Below are 19120 nucleotides of genomic sequence, written 5' to 3'. Positions count from 1 at the left end.
GCATACGGAGCTCCATCGCAGTCTTTAACACTGGTAGCATGCCGCGACAGCGTGGACGTGAACCGTATGTGCAGCTGACGGACTTTGCGCGAGGGCGTATAGTGGGCATGCGGGAGGCCGGGTGGACGTACCGCCGAATTGCTCAACACGTGGGGCGTGAGGTCTCCACAGTACATCGATGTTGTCGCCAGTGGTCGGCGGAAGGTGCACGTGCCCGTCGACCTGGGACCGGACCGCAGCGACGCACGGATGCACGCCAAGACCGTAGGATCCTACGCAGTGCCGTAGGGGACCGCACCGCCACTTCCCAGCAAATTAGGGACACTGTTGCTCCTGGGGTATCGGCGAGGACCATTCGCAACCGTCTCCATGAAGCTGGGCTACGGTCCCGCACACCGTTAGGCCGTCTTCCGCTCACGCCCCAACATCGTGCAGCCCGCCTCCAGTGGTGTCGCGACAGGCGTGAATGGAGGGACGAATGGAGATGTGTCGTCTTCAGCGATGAGAGTCGCTTCTGCCTTGGTGCCAATGATGGTCGTATGCGTGTTTGGCGCCGTGCAGGTGAGCGCCACAATCAGGACTGCATACGACCGAGGCACACAGGGCCAACACCCGGCATCATGGTGTGGGGAGCGATCTTCTACACTGGCCGTACACCACTGGTGATCGTCGAGGGGACACTGAATAGTGCACGGTACATCCAAACCGTCATCGAACCCATCGTTCTACCATTCCTAGACCGGCAAGGGAACTTGCTGTTCCAACAGGACAATGCACGTCCGCATGTATCCCGTGCCACCCAACGTGCTCTAGAAGGTGTAAGTCAACCACCCTGGCCAGCAAGATTTCCGGATCTGTCCCGCATTGAGCATGTTTGGGACTGGATGAAGCGTCGTCTCACGCGGTCTGCACGTCCAGCACGAACGCTGGTCCAACCGAGGCGCCAGGTGGAAATGGCATGGCAAGCCGTTCCACAGGACTACATCCAGCATTTCTACGACCGTGTCCATGGGAGAATAGCAGCCTGCATTGCTGCGAAAGGTGGATATACACTGTACTAGTGCCGACATTGTGCATGCTCTGTTGCCTGTGTCTATGTGCCTGTGGTTCTGTCAGTGTGATCATGTGATGTATCTGACCCCAGGAATGTGTCAATAAAGTTTCCCCTTCCTGGGACAATGAATTCAAAGTGTTCTTATTTCAATTTCCAGGAGTGTAACTTGGTACACGTACACACTATCAGAATGTATGGAAATGATTAGAGGTGGAACTGACTCAGACAGTTTATGCGTACGCAAGTTTGCATTAACATTGCTTCCAATGTCCTCGGTTGTACAGCTGGATGCAAACGTCTGAGGTCCATGATATATCGGCGAACAACCGTTTCGCCGTCATCAGGTGGTACTGATGGAGTGACGGGTCAAGGGTGTGCTTCCTGTATACGTGGTGGTCATAAACTGTATGCCAAACATGTAATGGCAGGGAAAGGGGACCGAAAGGAGCATATGTTGTTCCGACACCAAACCAGGAGCGGTGTCTACACGAAGAGAATACAAGCACCGCACCGTCTACCGCGGCCGAGTGTAAGATGAGTCGTCATACAAACGCTACAGTAGTGACTTATGAACTGAATTGTTTTGCTTGCATTGGAATTGTATATATTGAGGGACATTGATTATTTGCATGTCGCCATTTGCTTTCAACACACCTTTGTGAATACGCAAAGTTACGTTTTGCCAATTTATCTTACTGTAATAAACTCAATTAATAGGATTTGCTCGTACTGTTGATTAGCGATACGAGAAAGCAGTTTCCCTAGGCACCCTGTATTAGACGAGCGGGCAGAACGCAACAGATGTCGTATATGAATGTGTGTGCAGTAGTGCCGCCTTGAACTGGTAGAGAGCGCTGATGACTGCGACGTATAAAAGCTCTTCGATAGCTGGATTCATAGTTTCCCGCACGCATCTCGATCAGTGGTCATCGTTTCACCAATGCGGAGCTGGACGACAAGCGTTTCACGTGTGGGGTAGCACAAGGAAGTGGATTGGCTGCTCAAAGAATGTACAGGGAGCGGTTCTCGAACAATAATCAGCCAGATCGTCGAATATTCGAACGTCTCCATTGGGTGTTACGCAAGAGTGGATCGTTCCAGAAATGGAATTGGCATTGGAAGATATTGCTAGACTAGTGTAGTGGAATATAGAACAGTAAACACAGTAGAGGATAATCCTTCAACAAGCTCGAACGCTGTAGGACGTGCGTTGGGTGAGAGCCATCAAAATGATTTGAGGACTTCCCACGGAGACGGAATGCATCCGTATCATTTAGAAAGAGTGCAAGCAAAGACCCCTGACGATTGTCTTCCACGTCTCAACTTTGCTCGTTGGTACCTACAGCAGACTGCAGTCGATGATACCTTCCCTGCAGATGTTTCGTTTACTGATGATGCTATCTTTACGCGGTCGGGTATGTTGAACATCAATAATCCTCACATTTGGGCTCATGGTAACCCACATGGCACAATAGTAAACGCCTACCAACGAAGGTTCCCATTAATGTTTGGGAGGCATTGTGTACATCACAGTAGCACTGTTCATTCCACCTAGTCGTTTAATTGGCCACGCATAGATAATTTTCCTACAGGAAGTAGGATTTCTGGCTGATGTTCCTCTAGTTGACCGCTGACGAATGTGGTTCCAGCACGATGGGACCCCATCTCGCTTCGGTCGAAACGTCAGGAATCACCTGTACGCTGTCTACGGCCAGCAGTCGGTAGGAGGGGGCGGTGTGGTTCCCTGGCCACGGCGTTCGCTCGATTTAAACTGCACAGATTTTTTCTTGTGTTGTTACATGAAAATCCTGGTGTACGAGAGTTCTGTCACATCTGTAGAAGTTCCAATTACGCATGAGTCTGTTACTGGTGGATATCTGATCGACATGCCTGACGTCTTTTCTAAAGTACGCCGATTCATGCACAGTCGCTGTTAATCGAGGATAGCTGTTGGTAGCAGCTCTTTCGACCACCTTTTGTAAATAGTTAATAAATTTCCTATGTCAATCGCCTTTGCAGGCCTTTTCAGTTTAATGTGGTACATACTGCTATACAAGATAGCGCTGTAAAGTGCCATTGCCGCACACACATTCCTATACGAAATCTGCCTTTACATTTTTGGCTAATGGTATATACCTGCGTGTCCAGACTTCTGGCCTCACTGATTCTGCCGTGCTAGGCGACGGAGAGGGGTTGGGGGGGGGGGGGGGGGGTAGGAAGACGTGCGGGAGAGCCCCAGTTGTCCGCCGGCCGCCGTCTGTGTCGAATCTCGCGTGGATATGCTACGATTTTCTTTGACGGAGCTAACAAGGGAACCTCCCCATCGCACCCCACTCAGATTTAGTTATAAGTTGGTAGAGTGAATAGGCCTTGAAAAACTGAACACAGATCAATTGAGAAAACAGGAAGAAGTTGTGAGGAACTATGAAAAAAATTAGCAAAACATAGGAACAGAGTAGTCCACGTGCAACATATGTAAATTCAAGGGTAATGTACAGACAGGAGCGCCGTGGTCCTGTGGTTAGCGGGAGCAGCTGTGGAGTGAGAGGTCCATGGTTCAAGTCTTCCCTCCACTGAAAGTTTTAATTTTTTGTTTTCAGACAATTATTATCTGTCCGTCTGTCCGTCCGATGCGATCACTTTTTTGGGAGTGATAATCACATCCACAAGAAAACCTAAATCGGGCAAGGTAGAAGAATCTTTTTACCTATTCGCCAAGTGTACATGTTAGGTGGGTCGACCACATATTACTGTCATGTGACGCACATGCCGTCACCAGTGTCATATAGAATACATTAGACGTATTTTCCTGTGGAGTAATCGGTTGACCTATGACCTTGCGATGAAGTGTTTTCAGTTCCCATTGAAGAGGCACGTCCTTCAGTCTACTAATCGCACAGTTTTGCGGTGCGGTCGCAAAACACAGACACTAAACTTATTACAGGGAACAGAGACGTCAATGAACGAACGGACAGATCATAACTTTGCGAAAATAAAGAAAGTAAATTCTTCACTCGGGGGAGGACTTGAACCATGGACCTATCATTCCGCAGCTGCTCACGCTAACCACAGGACCACGGCGCTGCTGACCGCACGTCACCCTTGAAGTTGCATATGTTGCACGTGGACTACTCAGTTCGTATATTTCGCTAATTTTTTTCATAGTTCCACACAACTTCTTTCTGTTTTCTCGATTGATCTGTGTTCAGTTTTTCAAGGCCTATTCACTCTGCCAACTTATAACTAAATCTGAGGGGGGTGCGATGGGGAGGTTCCCTTGTAAGTACTGACTCCCATGTCTTAATTACCTGGAAACCAGTGTCCCTGTTTATTAAATTATCCGTTACACATAGTTGTCCGTTACACATAATTCTGGGCGTTGGTGGCCGGTAGACAACCGAGGCTCTCCCACCACCGCCGCAGGTCCCACCACTGATCACGGTCCGGTGCCTGCGAGGCCCAAACCCTGGACCCGCAGGTATGCTGACCGGGAACGCACAACAGCCCCTCATTCCTACAGTACCACATGATCATCGTTGAACAGTTGTTCGCCGAAATATTGTGGACTTTCGACGACTGCTGCCGGCAGTACATCCAGCAACCTTGGAAGCTTCACCCTAGCCAGGAAAGCCTCAGATCACACAATGCATCAGTATTATTCGTGATTCGTGCCGTTGCCAGGACTATTTCGTTAAAATTATCACGCGCGTCAATAGCGTCAGATGATAAGTGATCACTGTGAACGACACTGAGGTGCAGCGCACACTTGTGAGACAGTGTTGTAAGCAGCTAACAGAGTTCGTAAGGGTCCTCATTGTGAGTCTACGCTTGGAAGGCCGGCCAAATCGTGGTACATCCAGTTTTGTGGGGCATCGGACGTAACAGGGGCCCGATGTTGGTGTACAGGGAAACGAGGGGGCAGGCATAGTCGTCATTGTCTTCACTTAAAATCTGAGCCCCCCATCCGATAACAGGGAATGGACTGCTTGCTGTTTTCCGTGACACGCTCCAACATTAGTCAGAGACTAGCATTCGGTCTAGAGTATTACGGAAGAGTGGAGGAATCAAGTGGTGTAATTTCCGACACGTATGCTTAGCTATGTTAGTGAAGGATGGACGATATTTCCAATGGCGCAGTCGTGAGACGAATCTGAGACCAATGCCGAAAAACCAGTTGTGATGTGAATTGTCGCCGTGCTCGCTGTACAAGGTAAGTCTATATCATATTTTTTCAACAGTTTCTTATAACCTGTGAATAAACCTTAACAAGTGAATAATATTTTAGTTTCAACATTGAAACGTGATACCTATTTTACAGCACTAATGTCTAATTAAACAACGTTTTTCGTACTCGCCGCAGGAATCATGCTAATCTAGCATCAAATAAAGATATAGTTTCGAGTCGCCATATGTGTTGGGTAATGACGGACATTATGACTATGGTAATCCAGACCGTTCGTAGTTGTTGTTGTTGTGGTCATCAGTCTAGAGACTGGTTTGATGCAGCTCTCCATGCTACTCTATCCTGTGCAAGCTTCTTCATCTCCCAGTACCTACTGCAACCTACATCCTTCTGAATCTGTTTAGAGTATTCATCTCTTGTTCTCCCTCTACGATTTTGACCCTCCACGCTGCCCTCCAATATTAAGTTGCTGATCCCTTTATGCCTCAGAATATGTCCTACCAACCTATCCCTTCTTCTAGTCAAGTTGATCCACAAATTTCTCTTCTCTCCAATTCAATTCAATACCTCCTCATTAGTTATGTGATCTACCCATCTAATCTTCAGCATTCTTGTGTAGCACCAGATTTCTAAAGCTTCTATTCTCTTCTTGTCTAAACTATTTATCGTCCACGTTTCACTTCCATGCATGGCTACTTCTGGAGTTACCCCTACACAATTAGTCACATCTGTTTCAGATGCCACGAAATAGCCAAGGAAAGAAGGAGACCAAATACAAATTAGATGACTTATGGAGAGCCATAAAGGATGTAAAAAGCAAAACACGTTCACTAGGAGAAGCAGCTGCTACTTACTCTGTTCCAAAAACTACTCTACACGACCGTCTGAAGAAAGAGGTAATGCAACAATGGAAACGTGGACTTAAGGCTATGTATTCGGAAGACCGAGAAAGGGAATTAGAAGAACATATCTTAAAAAGCAGTAAATTATTTGATGGGTTGACCATAGAGATGGTGCGGAAAACAGCTTTCAGAACTGCTGAAGTAATTAATTTGAAGCATAATTTTCACAAAACATCCCAAATGGCAGCTGAGACTGGTTCTATGGATATAAAAAAAGGCATCCTAATATTTCGCTAAGCATATCTGAGTCCATTTCCGTCAATATAATTCCAGCTTTTAATGAAACGAATGTGAAAATGATCTTCAATAATTTGTAAGCTTTGCAAACAAAAAAACAGCTGTGATGCTAACCAGATTTACAATGCTGACCAAATACGCATTTCTAGTGCCCAAAGAAATTCAAGGACTAAGCAGCAATCGTTCAGAAAAAAGTGGGATTGACAACAGGTGGTGAAAGAGGAATTACAGCAACAGTTGTTTACAAATTAAAAGTTGAGTAAAGTATGTTCCTCCTTTTTTTAATTTTAAGATGACGGAAATGAATGATCAGTTATTCCTTCAAAGCAATGTTAATACGATTGCAGCAGTCAGCGATTCGTATTGAGTCAGTGAGAAAATTGTCGTGAGTTATCTACACCACTTCATCTCCTATAATAAGCCAACCATAGCAGAACCAATTCAGTCTACATTAGACAGTCATGAAAGTCACGTTAGTATTCCCTGGTATCTTTTTTTGTCTCCAGAATCTGGTAATATTGTCATCTTTCCACCGCATACATCACATCATGTGCAACCGCTGGAGCTGATATAGTCTGGACCATTCAAAACTCCATCTTCATAGAATGCAATTTGTGCATGGCTTCAAACGTAGACTGACGGATTACATGTTATGAAGTTGTCGAACCTTTCACAAAAGCCTTCAGTCGCATGAGCAATATAGAAAAAAGAGGAAACTGTTATTGAGCCGCTGGTATTTGACCAATAGATACAACTAAATTTTATGCACATTTTGTAGATGTGACATCACAGACACTTCATGCAGTGACATCAAATGTGCAGGGAGTAGTGATACTTGTTACGTAAATAGGCCTACTACCGATATTAAACGTGCAGCAGAGTCCAGTGGCCCCTGTGTCTGTATTAGACAAAACATCTCCACCTCAAGATACTGTTAGGCTTGATGCTTCCCAACTGCCACATCCGAAATGTAAAGAAAATATCCGGAAAAAATGAAACGTTAGTGTAGCATTGTTGCCCGGGAAGCCCCAATCGGAGAAGTTCGACCGCCGGGATGCATCTCTTATTTCCGGTGACGCCACGTTAGGTGATTTCCGTGTCAGTCGTGATGAAATGATGGTGAGGATAACACAACAACCAGTCAACGAGAGAAGATATTCTCCACCCGGTCGGGAAGCGAACCAAGGCCCGCTGATGGAAGCACGTAACCACTCAACTAAGCAGGAGGACGAAAACGTGAGAACACGACACTCAGCTATAATAACCAGTTTTCCCATGAATGGTACTTCAGTAAACGTTGATACAGTAAGGAGCAGTTGAAATAAAGTGAATAAACAGTGCGTTCCAATAAAGGTAAGATGGGTGTCCAGAAGCGTCAAAAATTTGCATATGATCACATTGAGATGAAGGTTCAAGAAAAGAAACATACCACACAAGAAGGAGAAAGGTAAGAAAAGGAGCTGCAGTGGAGAATGAGTGTTATTGCCTCATCCGTGAAGAAAATTATGCAAATCCTCCACACCGAAGATTGGATAATGTGCCATAAACGAAATATTTCAGCTCACGAAAATTGCATGTGTGGTGAATGTACATCAAGGGGATTTATCTTTGACTTATATCATGGTTAGACTACGTCTATGATGACCCATACACAACCCACTATTGGCCGGCCGAAGTGGCCGTGCGGTTAAAGGCGCTGCAGTCTGGAACCGCAAGACCGCTACGGTCGCAGGTTCGAATCCTGCCTCGGGCATGGATGTTTGTGATGTCCTTAGGTTAGTTAGGTTTAACTAGTTCTAAGTTCTAGGGGACTAATGACCTCAGCAGTTGAGTCCCATAGTGCTCAGAGCCATTTGAACCATTTGAACCAACCCACTATTACTCCATGCTCTGTTGGGTAATTCTAGACACCAAGGTTTTATATTTTGTTAATACAGTATTTCATTTTGTATTGATTATGCAAATTTATGAATGAAACGTTTAAGTAATGTGTCATAACAAATAGTATTCGTAACTTTATCTGTTTTGTTTTATTTCATTTCTTCCTTAAGTGTTCACAATAATCCCACTCTCCCCTACATCTGACGGTGGTCCATATTCTCAAGTGCAAACATATTTCTTTCATTTCATAATGACTGTAATGACTGCAGTGCCGCATGCATGCATGTCCGAAGGAACACAGCATTGTAATGCTAAGCAACATAGGCAATGCAATAAGGTATATATTTTCCGACAGCGGACAAGCGACTTTCATTTAAGGTATCTCCCTTATACGGAGTATGCATAATGGGCATTTGAGTGCAGGTTGCACGGACATGGTTGGCGACATATAGAAATTTGGGCGTGGCCATAGGCGTGTTGGCATAGCCTAATGATAAGGCTACTGCTCGCGGCAGGTGGGAAATCCGTATTCTAGTCCCGGTCCGGCACAAATTTTCATTCTCGTCATTCGATTATACAGCTGATGCTTGTAAATAATCTCAACTGCGAATATGTTTCATGTATTATAAACGTAGTTTGCTTGCAGACAAAACATGCTATCTGGGAGAGATTCAGATGTCTATCATGATGCGCTTGAAATTGCATAAAATTTGCATTCAACTAAACTTAAAAATAAATAAAAGATAATTTCAAATAAAATACAATCCGTGACAACGACGTATGACTTCGTTGACGCTATAGCAAGACTGTCACAAGTGTCGTTGCACAACTATCATGCAGCGTTAAGGCTAACAGTAAAATGAGTTTGAACACAATCTGTGGTTTGTTAGATATTATAACATATACTCAGGTCAGAAGATTAAACTAAAACTAACTGCTATTAGACCCAAAAGGAAAGGGAGAAACGTAATAAGCTCTTTGCAACGACATTTTCTTTACTGCTCTGTGGGAACTGACATAGGAAACAGAACAGGAACAACAAATCAGTATTTGTAAACTAACAGTATACATGTAATAATGTTTTATAATGTTTATGATGATGCTATTTTAGCATGTTTTAGACTAAAGGACAAAAAACACTGACGATAGTAGTGTTGTTGGTGAAAGTAAGTTGGGAAATAAAATAAAATAGATAAAACCCAAATGCTCGAAGCAGACGAAATGAATTATAATTTGCGCTGCGGTCTGCACTCGAACCCGGGCCTTCTTGCTTGCTAGGCAGAAATGCTAACCAAATCACCACCGCAGAACGATGGTCAGCTTTGCTGCACAAACTGCCTAAGCTGAGTGCCCTCCCCAACACCAACTTCAATTAATTTTTCCCTTAGATATTGTCAATACTGCACTCTGTCTAGCCGGCCGGTGTGGCCGTGCGGTCTAGGCGCTTCAGTCTGGAACCGCGTGACCGCTCCGGTCGCTGGTTCGATTCCTGCCTCGGGCATGAATGTCTGTGATGTCCTTAGGTTAGTTAGGTTTAAGTAGTTCTAACAAGGGAACCTCCCCATCGCACCCCCCTCAGATTTAGTTATAAGTTGGCAGAGTGGATAGGCCTTGAAAAACTGAACACAGATCAATCGAGAAAACAGGAAGAAGTTGGTGGAACTATGAAAAAAATTGTCACAATATACGAATAGAGTAGTCCACGTGCAACATATGCAACTTCAAGGGTAACTTGCAGTCAGGAGTGCCGTGGTCTTGTGGTTAGCGTGAGGAGCTGTGTAGTGAGAGGTCCTCGGTTCAAGTCTTCCCTCGACTGAAAATTAATTTTTTTTTGTTTTCAGGCAATTATTATCTGTCCGTCTGTCCGTTCGATGCGATCACTTCTTTGGGAGTGATTATCACATCCACAAGAAAACCTAAATCGGGCAAGGCAGAAGAATTTTTTACCCATTCGCCAAGTGTACAAGTTAGGTGGGTCGACAACATATTACTGTCATATGACGCACATGCCGTCAACAGTATCGTATAGAATATATCAGACGTGTTTTCCTGTGGAGGAATCGGTTTACCTATGACCTTGCGATCGAATGTTTTCAGTTCCCATTGGAGAGGCACGTCCTTTCGTCTACTAATCGCACGGTTTTGCGGTGCGATCGCAAAACACAGACACTAAACTTATTACAGTGAACAGAGACGTCAATGAACGAACGGACAGATCATAAGTTTGCGAAAATAAAGAAAGTAAATTTTTCACTCGGGGGAGGACTTGAACCACGGACCTCTCATTCCGCAGCTGCTCATGCTAACCACAGGTCCACGGCGCTCCTGACTGCACATTACCCTTGAAGTTGCCTATGTTGCACGTGGACTTCTCAGTTCGTATATTTTGCTAATTTTTTGATAGTTCCACACAACTTCTTCCTGTTTTCTCGATTGATCTGTGTTCAGTTTTTCAAGGCCTATCCACTGTTCCAACTTATAGCTAAATCTGAGGGGGGGGGGGGTGATGGGGAGGTTCCCTTGTAAGTTCTAGGGGACTCATGACCACAGATGTCAAGTCCCATAGTGCTCCGAGCCATTTGAACCATTTCTTGCACTCTGTCTTCAGGCCACGAGTGGCCTACCGGAATCATCCGACCGCCATGTCATCCTTAGTGGAGGATGTGGAGAGGAGGAGCGTGGGATCAGCACACCGCTCTCCAGTTGTTATGATGATATTCTTGACCGAAGCCACTACTAATCGGTCCAGTAGCTACTTAATTGGCATCACGAGGCTGAGTGCAATCCGAAAAATGGCAACAGCGCATGGCTGCCTGGATGGTCACCCAACCAAGTGCCGACCACGCCCGACAGCGCTTAACTTCGGTGATCTCACGGGAACCGGTGTATCCGATGTGGCAAGTGGCTCCCCGATATTGGCAAGCACCCCAGTATTGGACGTAATGGGACGTCCTTGTACCATTGGTGACCTTATAGATCTTATAATTTTAACCTTTCTATGAGTAGCATTTCTGCCTAGCAAGCAAGAAGACCTGGGTTCGAGTCCCGAACGCAGAACAAACTTTAATTCATTTAGTCTGCATTGATCATTGTCGTATATAATAAAATGAGACGTAAATGTCTCAGGGAAACATTTAATTATAAGATCTATTAAAAACCAATTGCATGTTGCATCAGATCGGACCCACAGTCCCATATTGTTGTTTTCATGCTAACAAAGACCTGTGGAATAGTTTCAATAAAAAACGACTAGTTATTTAAGATCCTCGAAATCAATGTAACAAGGTTACTTCAAATGACTATAGGACTGGTCTGGTGGTTGAGTGCATCTAAAATGACGGCATTTCTCTTAGTGTGACGCTTACTTGCCAAACCGAAGTCCTAGTGATTATACATGAACAGACCTAAGTCGACCATCGTGCACCATTGTCATACTGAAGATACTGCTCCTCTAACAATGGTCGGTAATACCCAAAGTTAAGCTGTCCTGTGGGACTGACCTGTGGAGAACTGCTGCGTATCCTGTATTGCAGTGCGAAAGTAACGCATCCCGTACAAACGATTTGTATGATATCGATGGGCACCTAAAATGGTAGTACAACGTGCCAGCCATCTGGCATAGTCTCTATTGAGATCACTGTGTCATGTATTACAACGTTGCCGAGGCAACCGCATATGTTGGCGTCATACAGAAGAGCTTGAACTCAACTAAAAGTATTAATATTAAGTATTATAAGGTATATTAAGTATCATAAGGTATTAACATACCTTGCACCTAGACATGCACACAATATTAAAAATGATAGTGATATCCATTCACGGAGCACTTGGATTCTAAAGGGTGTACGGGAGGGATACAGTCTCTCTCCCCTGCTATTCACCCTGCACATCGAAGAAACTGTATCTGCAATTAAGATTCAAGAGTGGGTTCAAAATTCAATCGGATAGAATACAAATGACAGAGAGTCGCTGATGGGATGGCTGTACTCATATTAGAATTGGCAGAATTCAAGTTACTGGTTAACTTAATTTGCAAGGAGGGCATAAGAAGCGGACTAGCACCGATAAATAGCACACTTCCCGATGAAAGAGTTCTACTAGCACTAAGAAATACCCCATTAACAAGAAGAAAATATGAAACTTCCTGGCAGATAAAAACTGTGTGCACCGACCGAGACTCGAACTCGGGACCTTTGCCTTTCGCGGGCAAGTGCTCTACCATCTGAGCTACCGAAGCACGACTCACGCCCGGTCCTCACAGCTTTACTTCTGCCAGTATCTCGTCTCCTACCTTCCAAACTTTACAGAAGCTCTCCTGCGAACGTTGCAGAACTACCACTCCTGAAAGAAAGGATACTGCGGAGACATGGCTTAGCCACAGCCTGTGGGATGTTTCCAGAATGAGATTCTCACTCTGCAGCGGAGTGTGCGCTGATATGAAACTTCTTGGCAGGTTAAAACTGTGTGCACCGACCGAGACTCGAACTCGGGACCTTTGCCGTTCGCGGGCAAGTACTCTACCATCTGAGCTACCGAAGCACGATTCACGCCCGGTCCTCACAGCTTTACTTCTGCCAGTATCTAGTCTCTTACCTTCCAAACTTTACAGAAGCTCTCCTGCGGACCTTGCAGAACTAGCACTCGTGAAAGAAAGGATATTGCGGAGACATGGCTTAGCCACAGCCTGTGGGATGTTTCCAGAATGAGATTCTCACTCTGCAGTGGAGTGTGCGCTGATATAAAACTTCCTGGCAGATTAATACTGGCAGAAGTAAAGCTGTGAGGACCGGGCGTGAGTAGTGCTTCGGTAGCTCAGATGGTAGAGCACTTGCCCGCGAAAGGCAAAGGTCCCGACTTCGAGTCTCGGTCGGTGCACACAGTTTTAATCTGCCAGGAAGTTTCATATCAGCGCACACTCCGCTGCAGAGTGAGAATCTCATTCTGGAAACTCCCCCAGGCCGTGGCTAAGCCATGTCTCCGCAATATCCTTTCTTTCAGAAGTGCTAGTTCTGCAAGGTTCGCAGGAGAGATTCTGTAAAGTTTCGATGGTAGGAGACGAGATACTGGTAGAAGTAACACTGTGAGGACCGGGCGTGAGTCGTGTTTCGGTAGCTCAGATGGCAGTCTGCGTTCGGCAGGGCAGCAGTGCGCACCGCGCTCGGCCGTCCACGCCGCTGCGCGCGCGGAGTGCTTTGTTTACTTCGTCGTCACCGCGCTTCTCAGTCGAACAAGCTGTAATGGCCAGCTCTTACAGGAAGAACACTCTTAACCCTAGCATTACCAACGTATTTTTTGTTACATGTAATACCAACGTGGGGGCCTCAAAGGCCCATAAAGAATACCACAATTTATTTTATCATAAATCAAGTTTATTTACTTCTGATACCTCTAATAACAATTCAAAATGCTTAGACATTGTTTTTGTATACTGGATAATAAAAGATGTTATTATAATAGGAATAAAATGAACAAATCACGAGATTCAGTTTATATATTTTTTGGAATAATGTTTCAAAATAGTGTTTTCTTATAAAAACGACTTTTTTAATTCGATACACTACATGAAGCAAACAAAATTTATTGTCTCATTCTGCAACGCATTTTTCACACAACACTGTCTTCCTGCAGTGTTTCCCACAGACGTGTTTGTGGCACTGAGAGCAGGTAACAGTTGACTTTCCCAGCTTGTTGTACTTGATCTTTTTAGATGCAGCTTCTTGGCAGCATAGGTGGCACCGTCCACGTGTTCCTGGTTCTGCTGTTGAGGATGATGGTTCTACAGAGCAGCTGAGCTTCCGTTGTGTGATGCTTTCCATTGCCATTACTACTGGCTTCTGAAGTCCATACAAATTTTGTGCCCGTTTATCTACTTGAGATCTTATTAGTTCGAGACCTAAGTTAGTGATAAAAACTCTTCTGCGGTTTAGCAAATTCTTTTTCCAATTCGGAAAGTTGAGGAGGAAGAGTGAATATGCATTTATTGCTGCTATGTCAATGAGTGTGTAGAAGAGGGAGAAAGGCCATCTTCTTGTTCCTCTCTTTGTGCTGTAGTGTCTTGCCATCTGGTCTATGGTGTCCACGCCTCCCTTTGTAGAATTATAAAAAATATTTATGTTAGTCTTTTTTGAGTCTTCATTCAACACCCCTTCTGAGTGATAAGTTGAAAGCATCAACAGCAGTCGCTTTGGCTTCTCGCGGACTAGCGTTGATGCAAGAGTAACTGGTGGCCTCTGTGTCTGAGGGTCAGTATAAGCAAAGATGGAAGAGTGTAAACTGCGGCCAGTTGTAGTCTTCAGCTCTTCAGGTATGTGTCGTCTGTTAGACTGTAGGGTGCCAACAAGTGTGAGGTGAAAATCATTCCATAGAGTCTCAGCAAGCTCCACTGAAGTATAGTACCGATCTGTGGTAACATTACGGCCTGATTTTTCAATAGGTTTTATTAGTCTCTTTACAATTTCCATCGGTCCATTTGAATGCTGTGTATTTCCTGACTTGCCTGTATAGATTTCCATGCTGATCACATATCTAGTCTCAGAATCAGACAGCATTCGAATTAGAATGCCGTATTTTCCAGGTTTATCTTTTAGAAACACCTTGAATGGACAGCACCACGGAACAAAGACAACATCTCATCCACTATTGTATGTAGACCAGGAATGAAATACAATGGAAGTGAAGAATTGAATCTTTCAAAAATTTCCCTCATTGGAGCAAACTTGTCAGTCTGGCGACGAATTTCTCTTGTGTTCTTATCATCAAACCTCAATATTTTAGTCAATTCGAAAAATCGGGTCCGACTCATTGATCCATAGTACACTTGTCGGCCCTGAAGCAAAGACCATAAATCTAGGACAGGTATCTTATTGTCATGATTTGAACCCATGATTAGCAAGAGTCCTATATAACAAAATAACTCATCTTCATCTGTGTGCTGAATACCTAGTCGAGAAGCCTCTTCATTTGAGTGTAGTTTTATTAGATTCATAATTTGAGGTGTAAAAAGGAGCTCTATAGCCTCTTTCGGAGACGCAATTCTTCCTTGTTGTCCTAGCCCCATTCTTTCTCGCACTATATTTTGTACAGAACGCCGATATTGTCGAGATGGCTTCGTAATATACTCTCGTCCACTTTTTGCAATGAATTTATCACATTCCGTATCATTATCATCTGGTGGATTGGCTTCAGCCTCATCTTCATTCTCAGACGATGAATCAGTTCTAATTTCTTCCACATCATCATCCACTTCACTTTCCTCTAAATCTGATTCGTTCAAAACTTCTTCTAGCACTCTTTCAATGGAACTATCACGTAAACGATGTCTACTCATGTTGCTGGTTCAACAGCAGCAGAAACACTGAAAATAACAATGGTCCGCTTCATAATAATATGTCTGAAGGCAACAATGCCAAAATTCGTTTCATGGTAAGAATTTGAAACGAGAGACTCAACCTCGTAAATCTTTCCTTGCTATTACCAACGGGTGGGCTTCTAAGGCCCACAGAGAATTAAATCAAGTAAATGAATTTTAATTACATTTTTATTCCGAAATTCTGTAATGACTCAATAGTACATTCAATAACGAACAATTACCTTTGATTTCAAGTTCATATATCAAAGGGTGTGGATACAACATAGAAAAACTGAGTCAGTGGGCCTACGAGGCCCCCCCGTTGGTAATGCTAGGGTTAAGTTCACCTTCTGAAACGAATACTCACGACCCAAAACACTGGCCGTCGAACGCTTCCTACGCGAAGACGTGAAGATCCCGCGTGACGAACTCTTCGGCATACACCTATCGATCATTAGCAGCGTCGTTTATGTTAAGATGACTTCCGACGCTGCCTGCAACGAGATAATTCAAAGGACCCGACATGGACTAAAATTTCGGCACTCCGACTGAAACGTCTGGCCTGTGGATGTCGACCATGCAGGACTTGGCCTTCGGACGATCCGTGTATTCGAACTGCCTTTCGAGGTGAATGAAGATGAAGTCATCGCGGCGCTAAGCCCGTTCGGAAAAGTCCAGAGCCACGTAGCCGAGACATGGGCACAGTTTACGACGTATCCGGTGCTTAATGGTGTGAGACGAGTCCGAATCGATCTCAAACGGCACGTTCCATCGTACATTTCTATCGGCGGCTGCCGTGCGGTGGTCATTTACGACAGACAACCTCGAACATGTTCCGGTTGTGGCAAAGAAGGCCACGTCCGTAATGAATGCCTGCAACGCCGCATCACACAACTAAGGCCCGACGATACGAACACCAACAGAACCATTACCACCCTTCCAGTCACCTATGCGGCGACACTGCACGTCCACCCCTCACAAGGCGCCGTTCATGAGCGTCGCTCTGGTCCGATACACCCGGAGGCGTCCCAGCACCTTGACACCGGTGATGCCGCCCGTGAACATGTCCAACAGCCGGACACACCCACGATAAAAGATCACAAGGATACCAATGAGATACCTGAACGACGTGAATCTCTTCCTTCCTCAGACACCGAAACTCATTGCCGAAAGCAGAAGTCGCCCAAACGACGAAACAAAAAAGCCGCAAGACATCAGACTCGAGCATTGAGCCCCCTCCGCAGGACGAAGAGATGCCACATCACTCCGACGGAGAATACGATAACACTTTCTCCTCTGCCACGGAGACGCGTCATCCACAAGACGGTGAACCGTCCAACAGAGATCGTGCGCAAGCCCCGCGCCCAGAAGCCATGCAACATAGCACGCCTGTTGTCACCGACGCCATTCAGCCGACTCGGCCAGCGCTGCCACCTCTCGCCGATGTCAAACCTGTCGGACACCTTTCATGGGTGGATGACACGGATTTCCCACCTCCATCTGATGCGGAAATGAGATCTGTTTCTCCGTTAGACCAACACTAAAATGGGGGAAGTTTCTACGGCGACTCCTGCGACTTCTATGGACTTCCAGCATCCACAACAACAATCTTCACCAGCTACGAACCTATCGGCAGCACGGATCTCCCATCAGGCGTACCGAATAGCTACTATCAATACTAATAATATCGGCTCCCACGCTAAACTTCAACTGCTCCGTGACACGCTAAGAGCAGCGGACATCGACATCGCCCTGTTACAAGAACTGAGGACAGCGACTTGGACTGGGTGTTATGGATATGAGACGTACGCCGCCCCTGTAGCTATGGAACACACAGGCGCAGCCATCCTCCTCCGAGAAGGAATTGCAGTTTCCGATGTCTCATACCTCCCAACAGCGAGAGGGGTGGCAATAACATTTGAAGGACTCATAATCATAAATCTCTACGCCCCAACGGGCACTGATAAACGGAGGGATCGCTCCCAGTTCTACACAGAAGATATCACGCGTTTATTCCTCGGTCGATACGATCATCTCATCGTAGGTGGAGATTTCAACTGTGTTCTCGAGCGCATAGACCAATACCCTCATTTCACCATATGTCCCGAACCTCGCTTCCTCGTCCGCCGCCTTCGTCTAGTCGACACTTGGCGAGTGCTACACGGCGACCGCCCGAGGTATACACACATCACGAGCCACACCGCCAGCCGACTTGATAGAATATACATCTCTAACGCTCTAAAATCAGTTCTCCTCGACGCGGAACGTTGGCCGACTGCCTTTTCGGACCATGAGATCTACATCTGTACCATGAACCTACGTCGACAATCTACACTCCTGGAAATGGAAATAAGAACACATTGACACCGGTGTGTCAGACCCACCATACTTGCTCCGGACACTGTGAGAGGGCTGTACAAGCAATGATCACACGCACGGCACAGCGGACACACCAGGAACCGCGGTGTTGGCCGTCGAATGGCGCTAGCTGCGCAGCATTTGTGCACCGCCGCCGTCAGTGTCAGCCAGTTTGCTGTGGCATACGGAGCTCCATCGCAGTCTTTAACACTGGTAGCATGCCGCGACAGCGTGGACGTGAACCGTATGTGCAGTTGACGGACTTTGAGCGAGGGCGTATAGTGGGCATGCGGGAGGCCGTGTGGACGTACCGCCGAATTGCTCAACACGTGGGGCGTGAGGTCTCCACAGTACATCGATGTTGTCGCCAGTGGTCGGCGGAAGGTGCACGTGCCCGTCGACCTGGGACCGGACCGCAGCGACGCACGGATGCACGCCAAGACCGTAGGATCCTACGCAGTGCCGTAGGGGACCGCACCGCCACTTCCCAGCAAATTAGGGACACTGTTGCTCCTGGGGTATCGGCGAGGACCATTCGCAACCGTCTCCATGAAGCTGGGCTACGTTCCCGCACACCGTTAGGTCGTCTTCCGCTCACGCCCCAACATCGTGCAGCCCGCCTCCAGTGGTGTCGCGACAGGCGTGAATGGAGGGACGAATGGAGACGTGTCGTCTTCAGCGATGAGAGTCGCTTCTGCCTTGGTGCCAATGATGGTCGTATGCGTGTTTGGCGCCGTGCAGGTGAGCGCCACATTCAGGACTGCATACGACCGAGGCACACAGGGCCAACACCCGGCATCATGGTGTGGGGAGCGATCTCCTACACTGGCCGTACACCACTGGTGATCGTCGAGGGGACACTGAATAGTGCACGGTACATCCAAACCGTCATCGAACCCATCGTTCTACCATTCCTAGACCGGCAAGGGAACTTGCTGTTCCAACAGCACAATGCACGTCCGCATGTATCCCGTGCCACCCAACGTGCTCTAGAAGGTGTAAGTCAACTACCCTGGCCAGCAAGATCTCCGGATCTGTCCCCCATTGAGCATGTTTGGGACTGGATGAAGCGTCGTCTCACGCGGTCTGCACGTCCAGCACGACCGCTGGTCCAACTGAGGCGCCAGGTGGAAATGGCATGGCAAGCCGTTCCACAG

General features: G+C 46.3%; 1 non-coding gene across 1 annotated transcript; it reads right to left on the bottom strand.

Moving 5' to 3' along the window:
• Positions 1-12420: 12420 nt before the first annotated feature.
• Positions 12421-12494, bottom strand: Trnas-cga (transfer RNA serine (anticodon CGA)). Its single transcript has one exon. It is a non-coding gene; the product is annotated as a tRNA-Ser (tRNA).
• Between the last annotated feature and the right edge of the window lie 6626 nt (positions 12495-19120).

Source organism: Schistocerca nitens, chromosome 5 (genome assembly GCF_023898315.1).
Source record: "Schistocerca nitens isolate TAMUIC-IGC-003100 chromosome 5, iqSchNite1.1, whole genome shotgun sequence".
In the NCBI taxonomy this organism is placed as follows: domain Eukaryota; kingdom Metazoa; phylum Arthropoda; class Insecta; order Orthoptera; family Acrididae; genus Schistocerca; species Schistocerca nitens.
This window is presented reverse-complemented; position numbering and strand designations above follow the sequence as displayed.